Below are 12,371 nucleotides of genomic sequence, written 5' to 3'. Positions count from 1 at the left end.
TAGATGAAAGTACTTTAAACACTGTAATGTAGTTTGTATGTGTAATATAGAAGAGGGACATGAGACAAGACTGGCCATGAGTCGGTAATTGTTGAAGTTGCGCTATTACACATGGGGATTCATAATTTTACTGGGCTTATTTTTACATGTTTCAAATGTCCCACAATTGAAGGTTAAACTACATAAGTGATTACATACTACTATTTGTTTACCACAGTGGTACTGCTGGACCCAGAAGCTGGGTGGGTAGATTATCCCATGTCTCACTGAATCAATCTCTTAGTCCTGAGATGAGGTCAGTCAAACCGTTATGTCCTATTTCAGGAGGCAGTGGTGCAGGTGGAAGCTGGGGTGAGGGGAGCGCATCTAAATTAGAGCTTTATGTAGAACAAGTAACAGTCATCTAATAAGGGGCATTTCTATGGAAACAAAAGAAAAGCAAAGGTTAATGATCAGAACAAACTGTAAACTCAGTTTTGGAGTCCAGAGGGCAGTGGTTCGAAAACACTTTTAGATGTTGGACTTGAAGCACTGTTAGGTGGTGGAATGAGAACAACAGTGAAAACCCAACGATTTTTTGTTTGTTGGTTGGTTTGACAGTCTCTGAAGATGGCACCTGGTGTTGTGTGTTACAGTGAATTTTCTCAGTGGTCTACAGCGGGCGTGAAGGTTGTCTGTGCATGATCTGTTGTGGTGATGTCTTCAAAATGCATATCAAGTCATCCAGCTGCAGCTTGCAGAGCTTCGGGAAAAGGGCAGTTTTAGTTTTTCACCATGTCAAATCAGGAGGGTGGGAAAAAATTGAAAACATTAATTATCCACCAAATGGCAGGAGCTGGATTACAAAGAGGGGAAAAAGCTCAGTCTGTGAATATGGCACTATTCAACAACCCACAAGGCTGGGGAAAAGCAGAATTTTCCCAAAAATCACCCCCATTTTTATCAAAGATAATCAAAGCAAGACTAATTTGTTCGTAAAACAAGTCTACTCTCTTGAAATCTGGCTTGATAATCTACATAAGTACAAGTATACTGACTTATCATATAGGCTTTTTAAACAAATAATTGAAGTGTAGTTGATTTACAATGTGTTAGTTTCTGGTGTACAGTATAGTGATTCAGTTATATACATATATGTATTCTTTTTCACATTCTTTTTCATTATAGGTTATTACAAGATAATTTATTTCCCTATGCTATACAGTAAGACCTTATTGTTTATCTATTTTATATGTGGTAATTTGTATCTACTAATCTCAAACTGCAAATTTACTCCTCCCCACTCTTTCCCCTTTGATAACCATAGTTTGTTTCTTAGGTCTGTGGGTCTGTTTTGTAAATAAGTTCATTTGTATCACTTTTTTGATTCCACATATAAGTGATATATGATATTTGTCTTTGTCTGACTTACTTCACTTAGTATGATAATCTTTAGGTCCATCCATGTTGTAGCAGATGACATTTCATTCTTTTTAAGGCTGAGTAGTATTCCATTGTCTCTCTCTCTCTCTCTCTCTCTCTGTGTGTGTGTGTGTGTATGAAAACTTTTTTATTCATTCATCTGTTGATGGACATTTAGGTTGTTTCCATGTCTTGGCTATTGTAAATAGTGCTGCTCTGAACATTGGGGTGCAGGTGTCTTTTTGTTTTTGTTTTTTTTTTAACTTTTTTTTTATTGAGTTATAGTCATTTTACAATGTGTCAAATTCCAGTGTAGAGCACAATTTTTCAGTTATACATGAACATACATACATTCATTGTCCCATTCTCTTTTGCTGTGAGCCACCACAAGATCCTGCATATATTTCCCTGTGCTACACACTACAATCTTGTTTATCTATTCTACATTTTGAAATCCCAGTCCCTTCCCACCCCCTGTCCCCCTGGCAACCACAAGTTTGTATTCTATGTCTATGAGTCTGTTTCTGTTTTGTATTTATGTTTTTTTTTTTTTTAGATTCCGCATATGAGCAATCTCATATGGTATTTTTCTTTCTCTTTCTGGCTTACTTCACTTAGAATGACATTCTCCAGGGCCATCCATGTTGCTGCTAATGGCGTTATATTGTGGGTTTTTATGGCTAAATAGTATTCCAGTGTATAAATATACCACATCTTCTTTATTCAGTCATCTGTTGGTGGATGTCTTTTTGAATTAGAGTTTTCTCTGGCTATATATACCCTGAATGGGATTGCTGGGCCATATGGGAGCTCGATTTTTAGTTTTTTAAGGAATCTCCATTCTGTTTTCCATAGTGGCTGCACCAAATGACATTCCCATCAACAATGTAGGAGATTTTCCTTTTCTCTACACCTTTTCCAGCATTTATCACTTGTAGACTTTTAAATGATTGCCATTCTCACTACTGTGAGGTGATACCTCACTGTAGTTTGCTGTCTTTTTGATGATAGCCATTCTGATAGATATGAGGTGGCATCTCACTATGGTTTTGATTTGCATTTCCCTGGTAATTAGTGATGTTGAGCATCTTTTCCTGGACATTTTGGCCACTCATATGTCTTCTTTGAAAAATATTTATTCAGGTCCTCTGCCCATTTTTTAACTGAGTTGTTTGTTTTTTGATGTTAAGTTATATGAGTTCTTTGCATATTTTGGATATTAACCCTTTATTGAATATATAGTGCAAATACCTTCTTCCATTCAGCAGGATGCTCTTTCATATTTTTGATGTTTTTTCCACAGTGCAAAGCTTTTCATGTAGTCCCATTTGTTTATTTTGCTACTGTTCCCCATGCCTGAGAAGTCATATCCAATATCCAAAAACCTATTACTAAGGCCAATATCAAAGAGCATACTGTCTATGTTTTCTTCTAGGAATTTTACAGTTTCTGCTCAGTTAGTCTTTAATCCATATTGAATTTACTTTGGTGTCAAAAGGTACTCAGGTTTTTATGTAGCTGTCCAGCTTCCCCAGCACAATTTTTGGAAAAGGCAGTCTTTACCCCATTGTATGTGCTTACCTCCTTTTTCAAGACTAATATAAGCATGGGGTTATTCCCGGCTCCCTACTCTGTTCCATTGATTTACGTGTCTGTTTTTGTGCCAGTCCCATGCTGTTTTGACTACTGTAGCTTTGCAGCATAGTTTGAAACCAGGGAGTGTGATATCTCCAGCTCTATACTTCTCCTTCAGGACTAGTTTGGCTATTCAGGGCCTTTTGAGTTTCTGTGCAAATTTTAGAATTACTTCTTCTAGTTTTGTGAAAAATGTCTTTGGTATTTTGATAGGGATTGCACTGAATCTGTAGCTTGCCTTGGGTAGTATGAACATTTTAACAATAATAATTCTTCCAATCCGTGAACATGGTGTATTGTTCCATTTATTTATATTGTCTTCAATTTCTTTTCACCAGTGTCTTATATTTTTCCAAGTACAGGTCTTTTATCTCCTTGGTTAGATTAATTGCTAGATATTTTATTCTCTTTGATGTAAATGAGATTGTTTTCTTTCTCTTTCTGATAGTTCATTGTTAGTGTATAGAAACACAATAGATTTTTTGTATATTAATCTTGTATGCTACAACTTTGCTGAATTCATTTATTCCAACTTTTTTGATGGTGTCTTTAGGATTTTCTATGTATAGTATCATGTCATCTGCAAACGGTCACAGTTTTACTTCTTCCTTTCCAATTTGGATTTATTCTATTTCTTTTTCTTGTCTGATTGCTGTGGCTAGGACTTCTAACACTATGTTGAATGAAAATGGGGAGAGTGGGCATCCTTTTCTTGTTCTTCTATTCTTCTCCCAAGATTGGTGAACATCTTTATAATCATTACCTTGAACTCTTTACCAGGTAGATAGCTTTATCTCCATTTCATTTCGTTTTTTTCTGAGGGTTTGTCTTGTTCCTGCATTTGGAACACATTTCTCTGTCTCCCCACTTTGCCTAATTCTCTGTGTTTGTTTCTATGTATTAGGTGGGTCTGTTATATCTCTCAATTTTGGAGAAGTGGCTTTGTATAGGAGATGTCCTAGGGGACCCACAGCTCACTCCCCTTTGCCCACTAAAGCTAGATGCTCTGAGTCTCCCATTTGTGGGCTGCGTCTGCCCTTCTTTTGTGCTGCAGCCAACTACTATGGTCACACTGGTAACCAAGGCTGGTCCTTGAATGTGTTCAGTCATGTACAGCTGCTGCAGGCTGGTTGGTGATTTGATCAGGATCCTGGCACCAATAGGCCAGAGGGAGAATTCTAAAATGGCTCTTGCCAGCACTAACGTCAGCATGGTAGAATGAGATCCCCCAAATGGCTTCTGCCAGCATCTCACTCCCCAGGGGGAGTCCCAGCTGCCTCCTGCCTCTCCAGGAGGCTCTCCAACATCAGCAAGTGAGTGTGACCCAGGCACCTTTCAACACTGCCTCTGTGCTGGGACTTAGAGCATGTGACCTTTTGCACATGCCCATTAAAAGCAGACTCTCTGTTTCCTGTAGCCCTCCTGCTCTCCCGAACCTGGGCCTTACCTGTTTTCAAAGCCTGACTCTCTGGGGCTCCTCTTCCTGGTCAGGAGCCCCAGGATGGGGAGCCCGATGTGGGCTCAGACCCCTCGCTCTCAGGGGGAACTTCTGTGATTTTGATTTTCCCTCCACGTGTGGGCTGCCAACCAGGGATGTGGTGCCTGACAAACCACATCTCTACTCCTGCTACCTGACTCGCGGCTCCTTTGCATCTTGTGTTGTGGGCGATCTTTTCTGCTGGTGTTCAGGTCATGCTCAGAGTCAGTTGCTCTGTAGACAGTTTCTCCTTCCTTCTGGTGTGGGGAGGACATCTTTCACGTGGGAACTTTATCTTCTGCTTTTAAGAAGAAGATGGGAGGATCAGACAGCCCTTCTTTTACCTTCTGTGATTCAAGTGCCTTTAGCTCAAAATAATCTTTATACCATAGTGGTACAATTTGGGGCGGTGTGCCCTGCCACCCTTCAGGTTACTATACCATAGTAGCAGGCACTAGGTGGTTTTAAACAACAAACATTTACTTGTCAGAGTTCTGGAGGTTGGGAAGTCCAAGATCAAGGTGCCAGCAGATTTGGTGTTTGGTGAGAAATTTCTTCTGGGTTGCTGACTGCTGACTTCTCACTGTGTCCTGACAGGACAGAAAGGATGGGAGGGCTCTCTGGGGTCCCTTTGATAAGGGCACTAATCCCATTCTTTTTGCTTTTAGTTGAGGTGTAATTGACATATACACCATATTAGTTTCAGGTATACAACATGATTTGGTATTTGTACAGATCGTGAAATGATCAGTTTAGTGAATGTCTATCCCCATACAAAGTTATCAGTTTTTTCCCTTGTAACGAGAACTTTCAAGATTTAAACTCATCCCTTTCTTGAGACTCCTACTCTTATGACCTAGTCACCCCCCAAAGACCCCACTTCTTAACACCATCACATTGTGGGGTTAGATTTCATCATATGAATTTTAGGGGGACACAAACGTTAGTCCATTGTACAGGGTCAAGGGGGATTTGCAGTATCTTCTTAAATAAGAAAGTATCTCTTGTCTGTCTCAAAGATAAATCTTGTTCCTGTGGGTAAAAACACACTATATGAGCATATCCTCTCCAAAATATAAGAATTAAAATAACAGAACACTGTCAATGTTTTAAGTGCAATTTCTCCTAAATATGGTGGCCCATTGGCTGGAATTACTTTGTTCTATTTTCATAACAAATTAATTTGTGAGTCTGTAGTCAGACAACTGAAGTGCCTACACTTATTAGTTTCTGGTTCTTGACAGCCAAATTAAGTACAATTCGGCTCGGACATGTACTCAGGGTGCTAAGTGAAATGTGAATCCTTTAGACCAAATGAACAGAGTTTGTGCCTGTACTCCTCTGCCTATAAGGGGTTTGTAGCCTCAGTCTATGAATTTACCCACACAGATTTCATCAGAGAAGAAGCTCATTAAGAGCTCTTGGTTCTGAAGCAGAAATAGCATAAGGGTTGCAAAGTTGAGTCCATTATTTCTCAAGAAAAGTGCTTGGAATTCTATTCAAGGCAAGAATAGAAGGCAATTAAGCCAGTGCAATCATTATTCCCAAACTATGGTGTAATTGCTTAGCGTCTCACTTCAACTAGCCAAAAACAAAAGCCCTCAGATTCCAGATGAAGTCCACGTTCTAATGTAATCTCCAAGCTGTGCGGTGTCAAAGTGCTGTCGTGGTCAAGGTGCTGTCACTCCGCAGCACTAGGTTATTTAGAAGGCGGCAGGAGAAATAAAGAGCAGAAACCCAAGGATGGGAGTGCTGACTGGTAGCTCTGGTGGCTACAGTGCTTACAAGTGACCTGAGACCCAAGTCACCCTTGTCAAGGAGGTGACACATGGCACCTGGGAAAAAAAAGCTGTCTCAGAATGAGATGTGAGTCCATAACCTGGATATCCACTCGCCGGTTACCCAACCAAACTTTGTCCTCCCTTGTCAGGTGAATATGGTACCAACACTCACCTCCTGCTGCTGCTCCTAAAACTAAGACGCTATGTCAGGACTGTCACGAACCAGATTCTGCTCAATACACTAAACCTGCTTCAACATGGCAACGCTGCAGAGCCAGAACACGGAGTGAGAAAGTTCTCTAAGGTCGTACAGCCAGTAAGTATGAGACTAGATTTTAGTCCAGTTTTTTTTTTTATTCCAAAGCCAACATTTTATTTCACTATAGCTGTTCTCCACAAATGTAAGAGTTGAACTGACAACAGGAGACTTGTAAATGTAAGTTATTTGAGCATTTAATGCCCTTGTGATTAAATGAGTTGAGAGATATAAAACCCTTAGGACAATAACGTGCTGACCGCTCAGTGAGCATTGGCTAATGTTCTTACCATGAGGATCATCAGTCCGGTGCACTTTTGGCCTCTGAATATGCAGTGAATCAGTGACAGTTAGATAGGACTGATTACACACATTTTAAAAAAAATGAGTAATCAAATGGTTATTGTTCCATAAAAGCACAAATTGGTGGGAGAAAGATGTGGATTTGAGGTCAGAAGGTTGGGGTCCCAGTTCTGCCCCCCACTTTTGTCACTCACAAGAAAAACTACCTTGGGCTTTTCATGAGGAGTAACTACAAATGTGTGAGATTCTACTAGAAATCAGCACAACACTATAAAAATACATGTCAATATAGAGACGGTAATCTCCTTGGGCGTAAGGATTTACTGGCACTCTGTTTTCTCTTTGCTGCCCGCAGAAGCAGCAGTATTTACGGAACAGCCTGTAACTCTTGTAATGTGGCATACAAAGCGTGGGTTCAAAACATAGCACTTCTTTCCCCCGCTTAACAAGGGCAGTTGGCTATCAGGAGAAAGAAGTCTCCAATAATATAAATTAAAATAATTCACTTAGTGTATTTTTTTGTTGATATAGCAGAGTTCTTCAAATAGTGCCTGTGACTGGTAAGTGCCAGGCGTTCGCTAGTATTATTATTGCTGTTTTTAGAGAAATTGACCAAGCGGGACGCTATGGGCAGAATGTTGTGTCCCCCTCCAAACTCGTCTGTTGAAGCTAATCCCAAACATGATGATATTTGGAGGAGGGGATTTGGGAAGTGATGAGATTTGGCTGAGAGCCCTCAGGATGGGGCTTAGTGCTGTTGCTAAGGGGATGGAGGGCTAAGAGCTGGCTTCAACACGTGAAGATTCCAGGAGAAGCCAGCCGTTTGCAGCCCTGCAGAGGGCCCTCACCAGTCCGACCGTCCTGCACTGGCCTTGCACTGCCAGCCTCCGCAACTGCGAGAAATAACCGTCTGCAGTTGGTCAGCCACCATTTTACGGTATTTTGTTAAAGCAGCCAGAGCGGATGGAGACAGGAGCAAATCATCCCAGCCGGCTCTGCCGGCCCCAGAGGGCTGTTGCGAGGCGATGCTTGTCAATGTCCTCAGACAGCCTTTATAAATGGCGTTGGGGGACGAAGGTGGTACGTGTCTGACACAAGTGACCGGAACAATGCTTTCCTAAAGTTTTGAACAGTTATGAAGAGATGTTTGTAAGTTACGGAAGAGAAGAAGGCGGGGCAGAGAGAAAGTAGGGGGTGGAGAAAAGGACAGCCCTGGAGACGGTGGTGCAGTCGAGCAGGGCCAGCACACGAGGCTCTTGGGCGCCAGAACGCCACCCGTCTGAACTGAGATGGGCTGTGAGTGGAAAACGCACACAGGATTGTAAAGTCTCAGTGCAAAAACAAACAAACAGAAACAAAAAGTAAAACACCTCGTTAATTTTTTCTTGGTAAAGGGTGGAAATGATGATATTTTGGATATCCTGGGGTAAACAAAATGTATCATTTAAATGTAACGTACTTGTTCCTTTCTACTTTTTTAATCTGCTAGAAAATTTAAAATATACACATGGCTTGCATCACAGTGCTATGGGATGGCACTGGGCAAGAGAAAAAGGGAAGTAGAAAGGGAGCATGGACAGATGTGGGATGAGAGGATGAAGTCACAGCCCCAGACCTGAACCCATCCCCAGGACATCCACGTGGAGCCGGAGCCAGGCGCCCAGGTTTTATGATAGAGCGTCTTTTTGTAGCCCCAGTGCGGCGGTAAACAGAAATGCCATCAGCCTGCCTGGAGCTGGGTGAAATGAAAGCAGGTCATCAGATCTCGTCCACAGATCAGAGCTTCCTAGTAATTCCTAATATTTGAATCTAAATTCTTATGTTCTTCTCTCGTTATCTACCCCCCACCCCCACTCAAGCCATCAAGGGCTCTGTGAACAAAGCTATATACACTCAAAGTCGTCTTGAATCAGGCTCCTCTATGACTGGTTTCCTGTCTCCACAACTCATCACTGTGATGGCAGCTTCCTGTGCCTACTATGCACCTTTTATCAGTGCTCCATAAATGTCTGTTGAGTGAGTGAATATTTGGAAACATTCAAGAATTAGCTCAACCACTGTATAAATGCATCCTGTTAAGTATTGAAAATGAAACCCTAACATGCACCCCAATGTTCATAGCAACACTATTAACAATAGCCAAGACATAGAAACAACCTAAATGTCCATTGACAGATGACTGGATAAGAAAGTTGTGGTATATTTATACAATGGACTACTATTCAGACATGAAAAAGAATAAAATACTGCCACTTGGAGCAATATGAATGGGTCTACAGCTTATCATACTAAGTGAAGTAAGTCAGACAGAGAAAGACGAATATATAATATCACTTCTACATGGAATCTAAAAAATGACACAAATGACCTCATTTACAAAACAGAGACTCACAGACACAGAAAACAAACTTATGGTTACCAAAGGGGAAAGTGGAGCAGGGAGGGGTAAATTAGGAGGTTGGGATTATTAGACTCATTACTATATATAAAATAGATTTACAAAGGTCCTACTGTAAGCACAGGGAACTATATTCAATACCCTGTAATAAATTACAATGAAAAAGGATGTGAAAAGGAATATATATATGTATATATGTATGCATATGTGTGTGTATGTATATATATATATATATAGATAGATAGATAGATAGATAGATAGATATATAACTGAATCACTATGCTGTACACCAGAAACTAAGACAACATTGTAAATCAACTATATTTCAATTAAAAAAAAGAAAATCACAAGGAATGGAAAAAATGATAAAGTGGATCATGGTAAAAAAAATAATTAAATCCTAAAGGCTAAGCAGTCAGGAATGACCCCAGTTCACAGGCACACAGAGAACTGACTCCCGCTGCTCTGATTCCTGGGCTGCTGCAGTAGAGGTCTGTCTGCTGAAAGGGACAGGACCTTCCTTGACAGGGATCCCCTCTCCCTGTCCCTCAAAAAGGACCAGTCTCTGCAGTTCAGCTTAAGGGTGAAATGTTGTCAGTGTTAAGTCAAGGGACCCCCCCCCCCCAAAAAGCTTGACTCCCACCTACCTTAGTGATTCCCAAGGGAATTGTACACATAAGAAGCCACAGAGTGAAAACACACACGTGTTGAGCCTCGGGCATCCACTGATATTCCAGAGCTGAGCTCTGATACACAGCTAGGTTGGGAGTTTTGAAAAGGGACCCTCACCCCATCCATGTAAATCTGAGGGCCGTTAGCACAGGCACAGCCGAAGGATAGTCAGGAAGGAAGAAGACTAAAGAGGTGGTATTCCCAGAAGAATCTAGTCCCTTCCCCACCAGCTATGTGCCCAAGAGAATGAGAAATGGCCACCTGGATTTCCCTCTGGGGCAGGAAGTGAACCGGGAGAGAGGGGATGAGGCAGGGCTGAATTGTGTCTCTGAGGTGCAGGGGCTCTGGTGGTAGTAATCATTAGTAAGGTGGTCCCAATGATGTTTCGGTTTCAGACCAATCAAAGCAGAACCCCTCATCCAGGGTGGGCTGGATCAAACCTGCCACCCTAGGTGCTGCAGATGTAGATAAAGTTTCTGTTCCGGAACAAGCCAGGAAGCCAAACATGGCTGGAGGGGTTATCAGCCTTCCTTCAGGTGCTCAGAAAAGGGTCTGGATTGTGCAATCCCACTCCTGGGCACATATCCAGAGGGAACCCTAATTCAAAAAGATACATGCACCCCAATGTTCATAGCAGCACTATCTACAATAGCCAAGATGTGGAAACAATCTAAATGTCGATCAACAGATGAGTGGATAAAGAAGATGTGATATATTTATACAACAGAATACTACTCAACCATAAAAAAGAATTAAATAATGCCATTTGCAGCAATATGGATGGACCTGAAGAATGTCATTCTAAGCAAAGTAAGCCAAAAAGAGAAAGAAAAATGCCATATGATATCACTTATATGTGGAATCTATAAAAAAGACACGAATGAACCTATTTACAAAACAGAAACAGACTCACAGACATAGAAAACAAACTTACAGTTACTAGAGGGGAAAAGGGGTGGGAAGAAATATATGGGAGTTCAAGATTTGCAGATACTACTATATATAAAATAGATAAATAACACGTTTCTACCGTAGAGCACAGGGAACTATATTCAATAACTTGTAGTAACTTACAATGAAAAAGAATATGAAAAGGGATATATGTATGTATATGGATAACGAAAACATGATGCTGTACACCAGAAATTGACACAGCATTGTAAGCTCATTATACTTCAATACAGAAAAACAAGATAAAAAAGAAAAGGGTCTGGATCAAGCAGGGTATCAAAGGCCAACTCCACCCAAGGCTTCATCAGGGTCCCAATTTTTTGTTTCAACTGGGTTTGATTTTCCCCTCACTTTTCTTCTTGTTTTTCCTTCTTCCCCTCCCTACTGATTTTTACTTGTTTTATTACAAATACATTTTTCTATACCTTAGAATTTACCGCAGTTGAGGGACACCATTGTTTTAGCCATAGATTTTTATTTCTAAGAAAAAAGAATCAGGATTTATTCAGTATTCATTATGTATCAATCACTACGCTAAGCACTTCAAACATGTCTTATGTCATTGGCTCCTCACAACAATGCTACCCATTTTACAGGTAAAGAAACTGAGGCTGAGAGAGGTCATTAACCCAGTGAGTAACAGAGTAGTGCTGTGAGGACAAGCTGCCTAAATTCTGCCCGCGATCTGAAGCCCCCGCAGCGGCACCTCGTTTAATTGGCCTGTATCTTTCTAGCTCAAGTTTCCTGCTTCTGTCTCGTCTTTCATTTCCTTTCTAAAATGTTTACTCCTTTTCTCTTCTTTTTCCTTGTCTTTGTCCTTGATTCTTTATTTCTCTGTTCAGTTTACCTCCTGTCTTTATTGGATTATTTAAAATTTTCCCTTCCTCCTACTCTTACATTTTTGTTCAAAAATGAACAAAAGTAGCCTTTAATGGTATTGACTGAGGGAAAAATAAAGCATAACCTAAAAGCTGAGTTATAGGTTTTATTCAGGGGACATTCTGAGGATTTTTAAGCCCAGGAAGAGCCTCTCAGATGGCTCTAAGAGACTGCTCCAGAGAGGTAGGGGAGGAGCCTGGTTATATAGGAGTTTTTGCAATGAAGAACTGGTCATTTGAACATCAAAAGATTACTGTTAATTAAAGTTACTGAAGTCTGGACAAATCCTGTCACTGAAGTCATGAGCCAGAATTCAAGGCCACATGGGCAGGGGACTGGTCACACTTCCATGCACAGACTGGTCTGACCTTGATGACCAATTGATTTTGAACCTGGACAGATGGAGGAGGGCTGCTTTGGGTACCACGGTGGGTCCTGACTCTGGGCATCATTTCCACAGTGGTCTGACTCCACGCTGATCACTTCCTGCAATGGCAGAGTCATCATTAACAGATGCTCTTGATATGTGGTCCCTCAGTTTCTTCTCATCATGAGAAGACGGCTTGAGCAGGTGTTAAATCTGAATGACTAGCTCAGTTCTCTCCTCTGCTTGGGGGT

This window comes from Vicugna pacos, chromosome 8, assembly GCF_048564905.1.
Source record: "Vicugna pacos chromosome 8, VicPac4, whole genome shotgun sequence".
Classification (NCBI taxonomy): domain Eukaryota; kingdom Metazoa; phylum Chordata; class Mammalia; order Artiodactyla; family Camelidae; genus Vicugna; species Vicugna pacos.
The sequence above is the reverse complement of the archived record's forward strand: the minus strand, read 5'-3'. Positions refer to the sequence as shown.